This window comes from Falco peregrinus, chromosome 4, assembly GCF_023634155.1.
Source record: "Falco peregrinus isolate bFalPer1 chromosome 4, bFalPer1.pri, whole genome shotgun sequence".
NCBI lineage: Eukaryota > Metazoa > Chordata > Aves > Falconiformes > Falconidae > Falco > Falco peregrinus.
This window is the reverse complement of record NC_073724.1, coordinates 100,704,761-100,722,970: the sequence shown is the minus strand read 5'-3', so window position 1 is coordinate 100,722,970 and position 18,210 is coordinate 100,704,761. Positions and strand designations below refer to the sequence as shown.

The 18,210-nt window shown below is 45.7% G+C and overlaps 1 protein-coding gene across 3 annotated transcripts in view; it reads right to left on the bottom strand.

Moving 5' to 3' along the window:
• SPATA13 (spermatogenesis associated 13) overlaps positions 1–18,210 on the bottom strand; it is a 161,054-nt gene that overhangs the window by 73,348 nt on the left and 69,496 nt on the right. Inside the window, exon 1 of one of the 3 annotated variants that reach the window (XM_055801458.1) lies at positions 8,903–9,018. The exons of the other annotated variants lie outside the window; for them this stretch is intronic. The gene's annotated coding sequence lies outside the window, so the exon portion shown is untranslated. Of the gene's footprint in view, positions 1–8,902; positions 9,019–18,210 lie in introns of those variants that run through there. 3 annotated transcript variants of the gene reach the window in all.

The window sequence follows — 18,210 nt, the reverse complement described above, 5'->3', positions numbered from 1 at the left end:
TTGAACCGCTGTTGTATCTGACTGATAAGAATTGGGAGTTTGGTCCTGTAAACCCTCTTCCTTCTCTTTAAAATAATCAAATTAGTTTGAGTGGAGTAACTCCTCCAGGATCACATACAGTGTTAGTACTTTGAAAACAACAGCAAGAGCAAATTTTCAAAAGACCAAATAATACAAAGGACTGTCTCTCTTTCCCAGAACACAGTATTAACCAAAATTAGGCATTTCATGTGCATTAACAAGGGCGATTAATGTTTCAAATACAGCCTGATACTGTGTGACTGAAGAACAGAAAATGCGATGCATGTATTTAAAAAAGAGGAGGAGGGTTGCCTGGGAAATTAACTGACTCTGAACTTGACAAGATTTTACAGTCGAATCTGAAGGCAAGGTTGGCTGAGAGAAATCTGGGGAGCTTTGCACCAAGTGAAGAGGAATCGTGCCATAAAGTAGATTCTGGGGGACAGGAGTGGTAGCTGTGCACAGTGAAAAGAGGAAGGCGATGCAATTTCATGGGTCAGTCAGGGATCCAGGAGGAGGAAGGGCACACACGATCCCTCGCCTCATCCTCACCTCATCCAGGCCTCTGCCTCTGCAGGGGTGCTGGGCTGCTGTCCCTTGAGTGACAGTGACCCCTTCCCCCTGCCTCTAGTTTAAGAGATTTGTTCTGTAAGGAGCTACAGACCAGGAGTCAGCAACAGAAAACACAGTTACTGTAGAGTAACCTTTTTTGTGTAGAAAAAAGGCATTGTAGAGATAATGACATCTGAGTCACGGTTAGTTTACCTCCCTGCTTCTTGATACAGACCATTCCCTACTGGGGGGAACTCAACATCTTTCACTGTTTTTTTTCTCTGTGGACCTTTCTTCCTAGGTAATGTGTAGTCATTCATCACCACTAGATACCTCTTCTCCAGAGAAAGACTTTTAATTGTCTTCTCCACTACAGCTTCTCAGTCTGGCATTTTCATCTCAGCTTCTCAGTCTGGCATTTTCATCTGAGGTGAGTTCCCCAAAGCTAATAGATTTCCCTGATTCCTCTCTCTTCCCCCCCCCCCCCCCCCCTTTTTTTTTTTCTTTGGAGGAGAAGCCAGAACTGTTGGGTATTTTTATTCTTGTGGATTCCTCTTCAGATGTTCAGTATGGTTCAGCTGAAGGCTCAAAGAATCAATTTGGCCTGTCTTTTCCCCCAGAGTGCATAGGCAAATCTTGCAAATATACCCCCAAAGCTAAAAAAGCTTCTGCTGTTCCAGCCTCTGCCTTGCCCAGCACAGAGCCACTCAACTGCACACTCTTAATACCCTGAGATCTATAGTCACACCTCTCCTCACACGCATACGGGTAACATGTAGGAGCTATTAAAACTCTGCCTTTGGGGAAATCATATAAGGAAGACTTACAACCAATATACCATAATACCCTTCACATTCTCATTACCTACCTAGTACATCTGCCTGGTGTTCATCATTAAAATCATGTATGTGTGTTTGCACTTGTGTGTATATAATCATCCATCACAGCATTCTTAGATTATTACAGTGTAAGACCTAAACATGCATGACATGAGCCAGGTTCACTCCTTGACTCGACGCTTGTCTCAGTATTTTGCAATTCAGCAGTGTTCTAGGGGAGAACTTACTTTCAATTTCCTGCAGGAATAAAAAAATCTATATTGCTTTAATAAGTGGTGCCAGCTACTACAGCTCTACACAGAGTGGTAAACCTGTCACATTTAGAAATAAAATATCTGAATCAGCAGATTCAAACTCATGTGGTTTTTCTTTTTGTTTCACTCTACTAATACGTTGGTTGTGCCAGGTATTTTGCTTAAATCTAAATCAGACCAAGAAGACGTAAAATAACATTTCAACTGTTCAGGTTATGCAACTTGGGCTACTAGTTTTACATGCTGCAGATTTACATGGCCTTGGCTTAGCTTTGAATATGTTCCCTTATAAAACTAGAGTTCTCTGTATGAACAGACTGCCTGCTGCTCCAGCAGTGCAAACTATACACTAATTTCCCTGAAGATGGGGTTGCTTTTGCAAGTTGCAGAAAAGGGTCTTGAGCCTGCCCCTGCTGAACCAATTCATTACACAACTGCCATTCAAAAGCTGTCCACACTGCACAGAGCACATGGAGATAACTGCTGCTGCCCTGGACTGCCACAGGAGCTCACCCACAGCTGTAATCATCATCTATTTGCGAAACTTGTTAAAATCCTCTAATTAAAAACCTCTATGGCCTTATTCAAGTCCATCTCATGGCCCTCGACCTTTTAGCCTCAGCTGGGACACATACAGGTGTGGTTGTAGCAGTCTTCTGTATCGCAAAGGGCAGAAAAACTGTTACAGTGCCTGTCTCCTAGAGACTTCATCTTCCCATAAATACTTATGTCTTTGATGTTTATTTTTGCTTTGAATACACTACAGTGACACTATTTCATGAAATACAAAAATTCTGGATCACCTGTCTGCTGATCTGTAATTTCATCACTTTTTTTTTTTCCATAAAAGTAGAAATTACAAGATTTGAAATCATTAATTGAGCAGGGAACAGATAAAAATAATGCATGTTCATTTGCTTAAAATAAAAGTTTTAAAGGACTCACAAAATATAAATATTTCTGGTATAGTAACATTAAATGGTTCTGATAAGCATAAATCATTTCCCCTTATTCCCTTCCCTTTAAATATTCTATCCAAAAAATATTCATCCAACTCATTAAGGGGCACCAACTTTTTATCTGAATAACAGACTTAGTTTATCAGAGCTGTTTCATAAACTCTTGGAAATGAGTTCTTCTTATGTCCTTCTGGGGCTCTGGAAATGGAATATGCAGAGAGAGTGGCATCAGGAACTGGCAAATGACACTTCCTTGTGTTGGAATCTAAAGGACAGTTATACTTAGATGACAAAAACTGCACAAGAAACAGGGACTGCTAACAGATACAGTAAATTGGTGATGTTCTTTTCCAACCTCATACGACAACATGGTAGTATTCTTATGAGAGGAAAAACAAAATAATGTAATTAAATATGACAGTGTCCCACAAGATTTGTGACCCCTCTGAGAACAGATGACACTTAATGCCACTGTCAGGAATGATACTGTGAATTAGAAGAAAGAGGACAAGTGACAATTAGTCACCCATGACTTCAGCGTGACTGATTGCTCTTCAGCTGAGATTTGCTTCCTGATTGTGCTAATCCACAGACAGGCAAAAGGTTCAGGAAAGGATTTACAAAGTCTAATAAAGGAAATCTTCATTTCCAGCTCTCCCTGAGGAGTGCACCTAAGTGATGTACCGTGTCTTCAGAAATTATGCCCATCCTTCACCTAAGGGCATGAAAGAGGAGGGCAAGGAAAAACTAACTTGGTTTTAAGTTCCCTCAAATAGTACATTCTTACTTGCTCCAATAGTACATTCTTCCATCTGTAATGCAGTCTGATTGGAAAAGGAGGAATTAGGCCATATGCCAAGAATTTCTAGATGACAGGCAACTGAGCTGACCAGCGGCTGCAGGGATCCAACAAGACACTCAGGCGTGCTGCTGCCATGCAGGTGCACATCCTGCACAGGGGATGTGGTGCATTATGGATGCACAGCAAGTCCCAGGTTTTAGGGAGCATAGCCCATCATGTGCATGAGATGGAATCCCTGCCTGTGGGCAGAATCATGTGGCTCTCCTACAGCTTCACTGGATTCCTATACCTCCAACCAGGAAATTAGATAAGAGGCTGGCAAGTGTCCACACCGCACAGTGCAGCCATGGTTTTAAGTCTCCCACAGCATTCTCCTGTGGAATACTTGGATGGGCATACTCTCTGCTGTGTTGTATGGCGGGGCCCAAAGAATGGTGGTGAATGGAGTTAGACCCAGTTGGTGGCCATTCACAAGTGGTGTTCCCCAGGGCTCAGGATTGGGGCCAGTCCTGTTTAGTATCTTTATCACTGATCTGGACAAGGGGATCGAGTGCACCCTCGGTGAGTTTGCAGATGACACCAGGTTGGGTGGGAGTGTTGGTCTGCTGGAGGGCAGGAGGCTCTGCAGAGGGGTCTGGGCAGGCTGGGCCGATGGGCCGAGGCCAGTGGTGTGAGGTTCAACCAGGCTCAGTGCCGGGCCCTGCCCGTGGGTCACACCAGCCCCAGGCAGCGCTACAGGCTGGGGCAGGGGGCTGGGAACTGCCCGGTGGGAAAGGGCCTGGGGGTGCTGGCTGACAGCCGGCTGGGCAGGAGCCCCCAGTGTGCCCAGGTGGCCAAGGGGCCAGCAGCGTCCTGGCTGGTGTCAGAAACAGTGTGGCCAGCAGGGCCAGGGCAGTGACCGCCCCCTGTACCGGGCACTGGTGAGGCCGCACCTCGAACCCTGGGTTCAGTGTTGGGCCCCTCACTAACAAGAGCAGAGAAGGGCAGCAGAGCTGGTGAAGGGTCTAGAGAACAAGTCCTGTGAGAAGTGGCTGAAGGGAACTGGAGTTGTTCAGCCTGGAGAGGAGGAGGCTGAGGGGAGACCTTATCGCTCTTCACAGCTACCTGAAGGGAGGCTGTAGGCAGGTGGGTGTTGATCTCTTTTCCCAAGTGACAAGTGATAGGACAAGAGGAAACAGCCTCAAGCTGTGCCAGGGGAGGGATATTAGGAAAAATGTCTTCACTGAAAGGGTGGTCAAGCATTGGAACAGGCTGCCCAGGGAGGTGGTGGAATCATCATCCCTGAAAGTGTTTAAAAGATGTGTAGAGGTGGCACTTAGGGACACAGTTTAGTGGTGGACCTGGCAGTGTTATGTTTACAGTTGGACTCAAAAATCTTAAAGGTCTTTTCCAACCTAAACGATGTTATGGTCTTTCCACTTAAGCCTGGGCATCTCCATCACTGGTCTGGGTTCTAACACTGGTCTACAGGTCAGTGTCCCAACATGCCACATTAAGTTACATGTGCTGCACAGGCATGTTCCTGTGAGATGGCAGCATAGTGCTTTGTAATTACATGTCAATCACTGAATTAAAATGAAGTTGTGTGCCCATCTGAAAAGCAGTACCGTAATCTCTTCATCTTTTTTAAGGCTGGCTCTTAGAAGACCATTGTAAAATTCTGGTCATGGCTACACATGAACTAGTCTGTCTGACGATCTATGAGTTATCTCAGTGTAATGTCAGATACCCTAGACTCGGGTTTGCCTGTCTCCCTTAGGTGTGACATCAGAAGAGTCCCGCCTACATATCAGAAGAGAAGGGTGTAACTTTGCTCTCCATGGAAGGAAGGCAAGGGCTCCCTGTGGCTTTCTGATAAGTGAAGGTCATGATAGTCCCATTTAAAAAAAAGAGAAAAAAAAAAAAAGAGCAACTAAAATGCAGATTCAGTCCCTGTAGGTCAGGTTATGGACTTCTATCAATCATTAAAAAAGAATTTGTTTATTTTAATCAGAGAGAGAATTTTGGCTCTTGAGTCTAGTTTGGGGTCTACCCATGGGGTTTTACAGAACTGATACTGCGTAATTTCAAAATATTTTTTTGGAGTTTGAAGACCTAGAGATTAATTTGTGTACTTAATTCACTTCTGCTTCACCCCCGATTCACGAAATGTCACATCCGTGCTCAGAGTGGGAGGCCTTGTGCAGTAGCTGCAAATCCCTGTTGAATAGCCACACGGTCTCTCTAATCCCTTAAGAAAATGTAAAAAGATTTGCAACTGAAAGTGACCGTTCCTACAGTGTTTATAACCACGTTTGATTAAACACAAAACCAGAGTCTTCATCCATGAACGACATCAGTGGCAGCAATTCTTAATCAACAGCTTCACGATTCCTCTACTTCTAGGCTATGTCAGGGTAAATCTAGTACAAAGAGGGAACACAAATGCTGCTCTAAGCCAGTCAGGGCTGGACCAGTCTGAGGAAACCACGTCTGCGAGTACAGTGCAAAGCGTCACTGGAAAGAGACATTTGGGGGTCAAAGCACATGGGGATCAGATAAAGCCGGCCATTCCACCACCCTGTAGGAAGACAGGCAGTTTGCAGTGCAGAGGTATAAAAGTTTTTGATTCACTCAGGCTCATACAACAATATGGTGCCCTGCAGCATGTCACTGCAACACACTCATTGTGACATGGGACATTCTTATTGCAGAAGAGGAAGAATCTAATTACGAAGGTATGCATCCAAGGTCAGCTCAGCTCCAAAGTGGATCGAGTAGTGAAGATCCTGCCTAGCAGTAGGGTTTATCTTAGGAGAATTTAATACTCATTTGAGGCAGAATCAAAGTACTGGATCCCAGAGCTCTTTTCTGTGAATTAGCTGCAATGAGGCAGACTGGAAGCCCACCAAGATGAATGGGAACTCAGTGGGCTTTGGATGAGATCCTGTATAAGCAAAAGGCTGCAGAAGTGAGACTCAAAGCAGACCACTGGCCTTTGCCTGATGGGAAAGTTAGCCAGGAGCACTTTACTACTAATACAGTTGCAGTGTGTAGTGACACAACACACTACGTGGACATCTTTGCTGGACTGCAGGTTTCCATGTGAGGAATTAGGGGCTTGAGCACAGACACGCAGCTGGGGAAGGAAATGGTAGGAGGGACTGATGGCCTTGGCACACAGCATGGAGTGTGCACGGCACCGACAGAGGCTGCAGGCTCTCACCCCTTCCCTCCAATACCCTTGCAAATCCCTGCTTGAGTTGAAGAGGTATAAATTACTGCCATAGTTTTACCAATAAGTTTTCACATGTATAGAGCCCCCTCCAACAGCACAAATTATTCTAATTTTAGGATTTGGCTTTGTCACCATTTAGAAATCTTAATTTGTCAATCAATCACACCTCAAGATCTGAGTTCATGGGCATACAGCTGTCAAAAATCTTCAAGAAGAAATGTTAAAGAGAAGGGGGAAAAGGCAACCCTCCTTACATTAAGCTTTGTACAGGCAGGGGAACCAGCCTGCTCGAGGAAATGCACTCAGAGCTCTGCTTGAATACTGCATACCCTGCCCTGCAGCAAAGATACAACCCCAGGCAGCTCTTTTTCCTTCACATGGCATCGCTGTGGAGCCTGCAGCATTCCTCAGGAAACTTGTCGTGACAGAATGTCACAGGGAAGGCTTGGGGGAAACAATGGTCCCCAAGGCGGTGGCAGAGCAAGGAGGAGGGGTGGCACAGGCTGGTGAGCGTGAGTACACATGAGAGCAGCAGCAGGGTACAGGTAGGAGAGCATGAGTGGACCAGGCTGGGGGAGATGTGAGAGCGATGGGAAAGAACCACCCACCAAAAGAGGTTGGGGAGAGCGAGGGGGTGGGAGGAGAGAGCTGCAAAGAGGGCAGGTGGGCCTCCAGGTGGTGATGGAGGTGAGAGTGAGCCACAAGTGGGAGCTGCCTGTTCCAAGGGATTCCTCTCTCCTGGGCACTAAGGGAAAACAGATTAAACAAAGGAGCAAAGAGCTACAGTAGCATGGAAAAAGCAGGTAGAAAGAAGAAAAGTTCAGTGAAAGAGTTTCATATCATTTTAGTAAATAAAACCAAAGCAGCCCCAAACACTTCAAGTTCACAGGGTGAGCCAGCAAATATGCAGCATGCCTGAGGTCTCTCTGGTCTTGGCAGCACTGCAAGGGTTTTATTTTCACATAGACAAACCATTCATGAACAATTTCTCCAATGCATTAAGTGTAAACAAGCTTTCCTTTTACATAGGTAAGTATTTCTTCCTACCTCTGTGATTTGCTCTCCTAAAACAAATATTTTTGTGTGGAACCACCAAAAGAAAACAATTCTGAGGGTTCCCATTAATTACTGCATTTCCCAGGATTTCTCCTGCAGTGTCTGGAGCCAGGGTCCCCTGCCACATGTTTTATTCTGCGGAGTCTTTCCATTTTATGACTCTTGAAGCAACTGGTCATGTTTATTGATCTTTCCACACAGCTGTTCTTTTCCTGCAGGATCACTGAGATGCATTTTCTGGGGCCCGATGCATAAGGCCCCATGCATCACTTAAAAAAGGGTTTGCTGATGTAGTAACAGGAGTTGACGAGGCAGCAGCTTGTTAAGACTCAGCTTGTGGGTGTAAAGGAAGCAGAAAATGCTGTACACTGGCTACACTTTCACTGTAAAAAAACGTGCTTGTGTGATAAATTCCAAAGTCCCGTCAGCAAACTAGCCCAAAGGAGACTAGCTGTGATACGTAAGGATGGGGTGGGGGAATTGCAAGAGATCTGTGCTGGAAAAGGACGGGTGAGATGTGGGCAGCTGCACAGGAGAAGGGTGGTGGAGCATCCATCTGCACAGAACAACTCTAGCTACACACGGGCAGCTCCTGGCACATCTCCTCACATCCCAGACAGCACCGAATTCCTTGCAGCAATTCTACCACTCCTCACCCATCCTCACTAATTTTACCAGATCAGACATGAATGGGTATGACCTCATGTAGATACAAAACCTGTCTCATGCAATAACAAAAAGCAAGCGCTTGTGACCCAAAAATAACCCCAAACTGGGGATGACATCGCTCCACCGTGGATTGTGTTTCAGAGGTTTCCGAGGGCCGTAGTCACAGGGGGCTGCAGCGCCCAGCACCCCTGTGGCTGTGGCCCCAGTTTGGCCCCAAAGAGCAAGCGTGCCCCTCAGGGCCAGCATGTCGACAGGGTGAGCGTGCCCCCCAGGGTGAGCATGCCCCTCAGGGCCAGCATGTCCCCCAGGGCAAGCGTGCCACCCAGGGTGAGCGTGCCCTGCACTGCCGGGCTGCCTCACCAGCCGCACGCATGGCGGCAGCCACCCTTGGGACACCGCGGTGACCCTCCCACTGCCACCCGCTGCGGCTGCTGGGTGTAGCTGCACCAGGGTGCTGGTGAGCACTCGTGACTTAGGGAGGGAAGGGGAAAAGAGCAGGAAAGGAAACTCCTTAGAGAAAATATCTGTCTTACCTCTCTGCTGACTCCTCAGAGAGCGCCGCAGACGCTTGCCTGTACAAACTTTTCCCTAAAACCAGATTAGGATCTCGGCTCCAGCACAAGGAAAAGCAGGGGTGCTCTTGTTCTCCCCCACAACACCCCTAGCCCCCTGCCCCAAGCAGCCTGGGCTCCCCTCCGTGAGGAACCCCTGGAGGGTCTCTGGAGGAGCTGCTGCCCCCCGAGCCGTTCCCCTGCCTCCTCTGCGCTCAGGGGGAGGAACAGCTGGAAGAGTGTCAGCACAACACGCTCTATAAATTTTCCTCAGCCTTCCGCAGACGTAAGTCCTTGAGAAAAATGCCTAAATCCCGTCATTTGTTGACATAGTAACCACTTTTAAGTTTTTGCCCCCCTCAGAAGCCATCTGCATAAAACAATTCATTATGAAAAAGATTTACCCAACCTGCAGCGGGCTGGTGTATGTGGTTTTATTTGTCTAAGGAAGAAATAAAGAAAGTGCATGTTTATGCACTGGGGACTTCACACCCAGACCAAGGGCTTGTTTCATTACAGCAGTTAATATTAAGGACTTCCACAGCTCTTTGAAGGAAGCCTATTACCTAGTAAAAGGAAAAATCCATTATTCAGACAAAAAGCCCATTTATAATACCTAAGTAAAGCTTTAAAAACTTCTAAGGACGTCTCAAAATGTTCTGGTTTTTTCTCTAACTTGTTTATCAGATTCCTTCAAGGATGCTTGAAACCATCTGAAAAGTTCCCAGTAAAGTTCATAAAGTGACAAACAGCTACTGGGAGAGTCAGCAGAGGGTCAGCATCAAGCAAAGCCTGCGGGGAAGACGATGCTTCCCCAGTCCTATGGAGATGAGCCCTACTGAGATGAGCTCTTTAGTCTCCGGGGCGGTGGAGAGGGCAGAGATAAAAGAATTGTGCTGCAGGGATCGTGTGGGGTTTAATGGGTGTCCAGGCACCCCGCATCCAAACTGCTGCCGCCGTACACAGATCTGCATTCAGATTTCCAGCCCTTTTACCGGTAGTTTTGGCTATGGGAGCAGACTGGCAGCATGTGCAAAACCAAGCTGCCCTGCAGGGCTTTTCTGGCCCCAGTTGCACAAGGGTGGGGGTGGGGGTGTAAAGTAACAAAACCCAAACCTTGTTACTCGGAGCTGAAAAGAGCCTTACAAGCCGCATTTCAGTGTTTTAACTCGATGCTGCCTTACAAAAACTGCCTCATTTACAAATCTCTTTAAGATCCTAATTGTGTATTATTTACTTCGGAAAATTTGTCTTTGAGTAGCTTTAAATGCATGCTTAAGCTTGGAAACAGCAAAGCAGCACAAAGAGTGAGAGATCTAGCATTTTGGAAGATATAACCTCTTTTCCTCAGACCTTGAGATTCATTACAAGTCACCATAACCTTTCCCCTCAACACCCAGGCATCATTATCTTCCTCACACCACGCTCCCCCAAAAAAAGAAAACAAAACAAAACCCAAAAAGAGGTAAGTTTCTCATCCACATCTCTTTCCTGAAGCGTAGCAGAGAATAATCAATTATTTCCTGAACTATCATTTAAATGAGAAAATTCTTGAGAAGAGAGAAAGAAAAGAGGTTTAAACGTACATTCACAACTCATGATTTTGGAAGTCTTACCCTTTGGGATGGTTTCATTCAATTTTTTAAATGATAAATTCTGAAGTACAGTTTCAGCATCAGTATGTATTTCTCAGACTATCATCAGCTAATATCCTGACCCAATACCAAATACACAAGTGTTATTTTAAATGTTGTAAATGTTTTATGAAAGCGGTAGGTATTATGAAACTTGTAAAGCTATGGCACAAAACCATGCTGCTGTGCAATATACACCTACTGGGTATGTGAAGACAAAACATTTTCAGGAGACAAGGTTTGGTTAAGTTTTTAGAATATTCTAAAGCGACTCCAGAAGGGTGTGTTGCCTAAACTCCTGAATTATCGAACTCTGATTTAGTGTGTAACTATATTTATTGTTTAACAAATCTGTGCACAAAGTTTAGGCCAAGCTGACTCTCCAAAGTTGTTAAAAGTGACGAATGCAGGGACTTCTAATCAAAGGAGTCAGCCTTGGGAAGGACAAGAAACAAAGAATGGATGGTGAAAAGAACACCGTTATCTAAGTTATGCAGAAAGACGCCTCCAAGTGAGGAAAGTTCTGGCCACAAGAGGAGACAAGCTGGTAAGGTGTTGCAATCTACTGACATCAACAGAAAGTTAGTTGTAAGTAGGACAAAAATAATTGTGGCAGTGGGAGATTGTGACCTCCAAATCAAATAGCCCTCCCAAAGAGGGCAAAACTCTGCTTGGGGAGCATGTATAGTTAGTAAAAAGCTTTGGTAGTGCTCTCTGAGGATGCCTGCTAATTTGCATTAGAATCAAGAAACCTGTAACCAATCCTGTGTGTGAATGAAAATGAATATGTAATGTACTACGAATACCCAAGTACTCTATTGTATATAATGTGTGCCCTCGAGTAACTTGTTAGGAGGAAAAATCCCCCATGCACCCAGCGCTGCACTAAACCACCGTTGGCTTTCTAAACTCTCATTTGGTTTGGAGCGTTTTCTTGGTTATGCTTTTCAATAACAAGTGGACCACTAGCCCCCTGCCCTGCCCCCACATTCCATCCAGTGATGCCCATGGAACAACTGAAATGTGTTTGTAGCTCTGGTGGCACAGAGGTGGTGCATGAGAGCTACGTTTCTGGCCAGGTCTTCTCTGGACTTGCTGTTGAGCTAGTTAGACACTGCACCTGATCAGCCGGTAACTGAGCTACAGGCTCAAGGTCAGTGTCACCCTCACCTTCCCTTTTCCTTGCATGCCCTGCCGCAGTCTGTTTCCTTTGCACAGCTCCTGTGCTGGAGCCACAGGGGTGCTGTTTCAGAAAGCCGGTCCACTTGAAAACCAACCCACCCAAAAGCCATAATTTTCCATTTCATCAACTCCTTAAGGTGACCTACCCACAGCTGTGCAATTGCTGGGTGCAGAGTTGGGCAGTGCAGGCAGACGGGTGGGCAGTGCAGTGCAACTGCAGAACAGCAGCCCCCGGTTACACTACATTATATGTAATATCCATATTCCATCTAAGCTTTTTTTGTGCCTGTGCTCTCTTGGTCAAATGGGACAATACTCTTCCCTTATCCTACAGGCTGTAAGCCACCGAAATGCTACTGTATTGCAGCCATGCAGGTACTTGAGCTGACTGAGCTCACAAAATACGTTTCAGGTGACTGAGGTGCAGTACCTGTGATCCTCCACACATGATATATAAAATCAGAGCCTTCACAAACTCAGAAACTCAGCTTCGAATAGTGTATTATCATCTAGCAAAAAAGGATAAAATATACAAGAAATAAACCACATTTATTTCTGTACACTCCATACCAAATAAGTACTGTGCTGTTAGCAAGAATTTAAGTACTAAAGTCACTCTGCTCTTTGTAAATTGAGCCCGGTTTCCATGAAATAAGCTATTAACTGGAAAAAACAAACCCAAACACAAACCCAGCAGTAGCATATGTTCTAAATTATTTTTAGCAGGACTCTAGAAAAACCTCTGCTGGTAAACATACACAATATAGTTTGTGCTAATACTGTTTAGCTTTGTTTTTCTGAACTTGTTTTTGACCAGACTGGAAGATAACCTGCTTGGACTGTTTACTTAGAAATTATATCACAATTGGACTGATTTACCATACATAGATAACTTAGAATTGTAGGAATTTGGCAACAACATCGACTGGACTTCATGAGGTAACAGAAAGTTGCACAAGCATGCTTACTAGGTCGGCTGTTGAAGGTGAACCACTATACTGATGAGATGGCATAAAAGCCCTGTGTCCTTTTGCAACCGTGTTTTAGAAAGCAAAGGGGTGAAGGAACACAAGCAGTGGGCTCTGGCCCAGAGCTGCATGCACAAAGCATTAGCAGCTGCTTAGCGCTATGTTTGCAAATGCTCTGGTTCCTGTAGAAACACCTAATCCTTTCTGAGTTCTGGCCAGCCTTTATGGTGAAGTGCAGACAGTAAAAGACTGTTCGGGATGACCTGCTTCTTATCAGTATGGTCCATTTTGTGTGACAATGGATTTTCAGCTAGATTTTTAAAGCTGAATTATTCAGGCCACCTATTTAAATCACTATGTGTGTCAAGGACAGATTTGGTGGGGGCGGGCATGGTGAGGTAGGGAAGTTTGGGTACTGCCTTAGCCATAGGGAACAAAGCCAAGCAGGGAGAGCACAGGAAACTACAGAGCCTTTCATGCAAATCTTACAGGTATCCTTGAACTACCCTGTAGAATATAATACTGATTTACGTCCAGCAATGGTAGTCTCAGATATCGTTTCAAAAGGCCACAAAATACTGAAGCAAACCTAAAAGGCAAAACCCAGAATAAAAGCACACAAAAACAAAACAAGAAGGTTTGTAGTCTGCTCTTTCAAAAGCTAAAGCTGAAATTCCTGTTGACTTTGAAGGGATGCCCCTTACCCAAAGCAGATCAATTAACTAAGCTCATTTCGTGGCTGTTTCACTTGCTCGAGCTTTTTAAACTTTGTACGTGTATCCTGTTCAGTAGGGCGTTCTGGGAAGTATCTTGGCATCACCTTATTGAATTTATTGAATCTGGGCCCTAAATACCACAGCTACAGCAAACAGATAGACCATGCCTGAAGAGGCAGGCACTCCATATTCAAACTGGAGTGCAAGTGCAATGTCTTTGCTGCCTACAGCTCTTGAAGATGAAGCTGTGCCACTCCTAACCAGCAGCTGCTGTTGAAAGGGCTGTCCTCTGCCCCTCTCTTTATGCTGGAGATGGTGTTTGACTCCACCATTAGTTGATTTATCTAACTCAGTGAGCAGAAAAATCTTCAGTTTCTTCCTGTTGGATTATTTTACTCTGTATTAACTCCTTGACCTGCTCACCACAGAGTCAAGAGAAGCATCAGTGCTGCTCCAAGGGAAAGGGCAGGAGTGCACCCAAGCGGGAGGTAGGGAGAGGCTGCCTGGCACTCTTTGGCAGTAGTTATCTTTTAGCCCAGTTTAAACATACTGCCTGGCTCTACCCTTAGGCCACAGCCAGAGATATTGTCCAGGCCACAGATGAACAGGATTAAGAGGTTATTTCTTTATTCCTCCCACACTTCCTTGAAGATTACTGTCTCTTCAGATCTGCCAGTAGGGTAATGTGTTTTGTCCCCCCTCTTCTCAGTTTCAAAATGATCCAGAAACAATCTCCTATGAAAACTAGAGGCTAGTACAGATCATTTTCACATAGCTGTGCCAGGGACTGACAGGATAAGCAATTCTATCACTGCATCACAAGGTAAGGTTTCACAAGGTAATGGCGTGCTACTGCTGAAACAAGGCACTGAGTCTCCTCTCCTTTCTCTCTTCTGGGAAATGGTCTGTGCCTCCACCTAATGCCAACTCTGCTGTTCCTCTGACAATTTGATGATCCAATTCAGCTCACTCAACTGACAGAAAACAGTTTGATTGTTGAGGTTTTTTTCTTTTTTTCTACAGCCTGTGACATGAATCAGCTCATGCAGCAGTGACAGAGCATTCACAACATGCAGCCCTGAACCAGGACCATGCTTGTGTTGGGGTGCATCCTGATGGGAAAGAAGGGGAAGAAATGCTCAGTGTACAGTAACATCCTAACATAGGTCAGCTGCAGCCTGATGTTAGCAATAGCCGTTATTGCTGTTTCCCAGCTGAGCCCGAGATCTGTCCCTGCACACACTTTACAAGCCATGGTGAGTATAGATGGATGGTTTGCACAACACTGGAGACCTTTCATCTCTCAAGGAAAAGGTCTTTCTTGACAAAGACAGGAACAACTCCCATGAAAATGTTCATTTGTGCCTTTCAGGGCCCTGAGAGCTTTGAGCCACCAATGAGTTCATTTAGATGGTGCAATACTTGTACCTGGACAAACTGTCAGTGGACGCTGGTAGGAGAAAAATTAGGAAAAAAACAGCAGAAGATTAAATTCTCTCATTCCATCGGACCTTCATACATCCATTTGAATTCCTGCCTTCTGATTTATCAAGTCATCTTGTGATTCTTGACTGTTTGCTTGCAAACCTACCCCAGCCCTGGTATGCTGACATCATCTTCCCCCTCCCGGGTGGCACTCACCCGCTGATGAAATAAATACACCTGCACAGAGGAGGAAGGAAACTCAGGGAGTGTCAGATATCAGTCCAAGTGCCAGCATACCATAGCAGGCTGGTGCAGTCACCCCTGGCTTTGCTTCAGAAGATTCGGGGAATGTCACTTTGTTATATTTTGTAGCAAACACTTGTAGGCTGACAGTCTGCCTCCTTCTTTGCTGGCTTTTGCACTGTGCAGGTTGCTGTAGCCGGTCATACCTCAGAGAGGGCTGAACACTCGGAGTGATTTCAAGTTACTTTCTAAATGTCCTGCTTACAGGGAGCCATAATCTTTTAAGGAGGTAGTTTGCCTTCTAAAAAGGAAAATCCTTTCAAAGGTCTCCCAATATTAGTGCTCAAGTCTCCTGTTCAGCTGGCCCGGCAAGTTGAAAGACCAGTTTGCATCCTGCCTTGCTGACAGTTTTGAATTTCCTCCTCTAGCCATGAATCTTCTGGGTGAAAAGTATGCAGAGAGGCAGGACTTGCAAGCTGGGTGCTTTCCCAAGCACAGTCTTGTGACACAGCATCAGTCAATCAATCAATCAGAACCAGAACCACGTTCTTCAAACACGTAACATATCTGCATGTAGCCCAAGCTGTGACACCAACTTCACCAGCAGCCTCTGGAAAGGATTGCGCCAGAATCTGCTAGGTTTACTTGTCCTGGAGAGTCCCCCAAAAAACCCTGACACAACTGCTGCTGCTGCCGCTGCTCAGGACGAAGCTGTGATTTCACATGACCCTCTGCACCAAGTTAAAATCTGGCTGCCACAGAAAGGTCTTTGCTACCATCCTCTCCAATTCCCTTCCCCTCCCACCCCCATTGCCGGCTGCATGTTCCTCCCTCTCCCTGTTCACTTGTTTTCCTGACTTAATTCTCTGCTGTTCTAGTGAGTTGAATCATCTTATTCTGTAATTGGAGCAGTGCCAGAGCTGGCAACAAGGCAAGCAGCAAGGATACATGGTGAAGAAAAGTGGAGGAAGCTGGATTTCACTCTTCTGGCAATGCTAAACATGAAGGCAAACATGCAACCTAATAGAGAGCCAGAATGCAGGGCAGGGCACGAAGGGTCTAATAGCTACAGGTACAATGATGGCAGCAAATCATGCTGTGTCTGTGTCTGTACAGGGTGCTACAGTCCAAGACGCTCCCAGTGAGGAACTGTTCTCCCATCCTGGTTATATACAGGTTCAAGCCAACTTGGGAGCAAAGAGTTGCCCATTGCTCACTCTCACATTCTAGGCAGTTTTGGCATGAGCCCACAGATCCCCAGCACTCTCTATTCAAGACTGGCTATTCAAGTAACCACAGGAGGAAAGGGTGGTGTGTGGCTGTGGGAGCGTATCTAATTTGCCCATTTAAGTCCCTATTAAATAAGCCCTCTTCTTTACACGACAAGCCTTGCTCTTTGGCAAAACACATGGACAAGCCTGGCTCGCCAGGTCCCTGGGAACACGTCAGGAGAGCCTGCAGCTCTGGTGAGCTCTATGGACCCCAGCTGGTGGCTGCTGGCACACTCCCCAGGGCTTTCCACATGACCAGCCTTATTTGAGATTTCCCATTAGCTGGGCTGTCTCATACTGGAGGGTTGATTAGCTCGTCTTCCAGCTACAGTGGTCCCATCCCAAAAGAATGACTGAAAAAAATGACCCCTGAGCACACAGAGTTGGCCATTTCTCAGCTGCCATGTAAGAATTGAGAGAAAGTCTTTGAGCAGCCAGCTCAAAAGACCTAGTGGTATCAGCGTTGAGGTCCTGAGATGACTTCATATTTTCCTGCCCCAAGGCTTTTTGAGCAATATGTACATAAAAGCTGAACATATTTTAAAACTCAGCAGTCCTATATGTAATCAGTGCTTTATTAGATTTCCAGCAATGCAAAGGGACTAATAATTAATTTGGAAGCTACTTGGAAGCAGCTTTTTCATTTTATGCTCACTGGTGTTTTTCCATGTTGCTCTGTATAACTAAATTGTGTCCTGATAACAGTGCTAAGAGCAGTGGAAAAGCCAACATATTAAATAAACTTGGCTACTTCTCATATTTTACATGCCACCTCTTGCTCACAGCCTGTGGGTTTAATGCCTGGCAGCTGGAGCCAGGGCACTGAGCTGAGAGCCTTTGGTGCTGGAATTTGCTTTTCCTTGCTTCAGCTGAACCTGAGTTTGTCGACCTTTACTCTTATCTGTTTGTCAGGGCAAGAAACACAGAGCTTTTTGCATGGTACTTCATACACTGATCTGCAGCCTGGATGGTCAGAGGCCTATTGGGAAAGAAGAGTGGTTTAGAACTGCCCTCAGATGTCTTTGTACTTCAGGGCTGCAGGAAAGCTTCAGTACAGCAGCAATGTACTACAGCCATCCACTCCATCCATAACACTGCCAGGATGCCGAGAAAATCAGGAGAGATTTTTTTTTTCTGGATTGCCAGGACCATATTATTCTGAACATACCTTGCTCGCCCGTGCCTGTTTTGGAGTTTACTGCACGAGCTGTGTCACATTTTCGCTTCCACCCTTGTCTGTCAGTTGGGAGTGAGGAGCTGTCTGCCCTTGGAACCTGGCAAGGCAAGGCAATGTTGGTGGCCCAATAGCCCAGAGTGGAGTCACAGCTCATCTGCTGGCACCTGAGGGCAAGAGCAAGTGTGGGGAGCAAAGTGGTCTCTTGTTCAGAATAGAAACCTGTTTACTCCGACACTGGTGACACACTGTGGATGTTGTATTTACCATTCATACCTGTACTGACACCCTGCTACGTGAGCGCACTCAGCTCACCCAAAACCAAATGAAATCGACTGCTATTTAGAAGACATTGACTCCTACATGGAAGTACTTGATTACTTTGTTGATGAGTGCTGTGGAAATGTTAGTCTATTAAGGAAGGTGAAGCAGAACCACTTACAGATCATAAATGTTTAGTAGGGGGGATGACCCCTGCACAGTTTAGTAACATCACCAACGGCTGTCCTGCTGATCCCCTGGAAACTCACCCTCCGTAGCTCCATAAGGTCAGCAAAGCCAGCACATCCTCCCACTTGTGATCTGTGGAGCGTGTCCTAGCAGGGTTTTATCCTCTGCCCCTCTGCGAGCAACTGACACTGCCTGCTTACCCCTGCTGAAAAACCACACAGCTCACT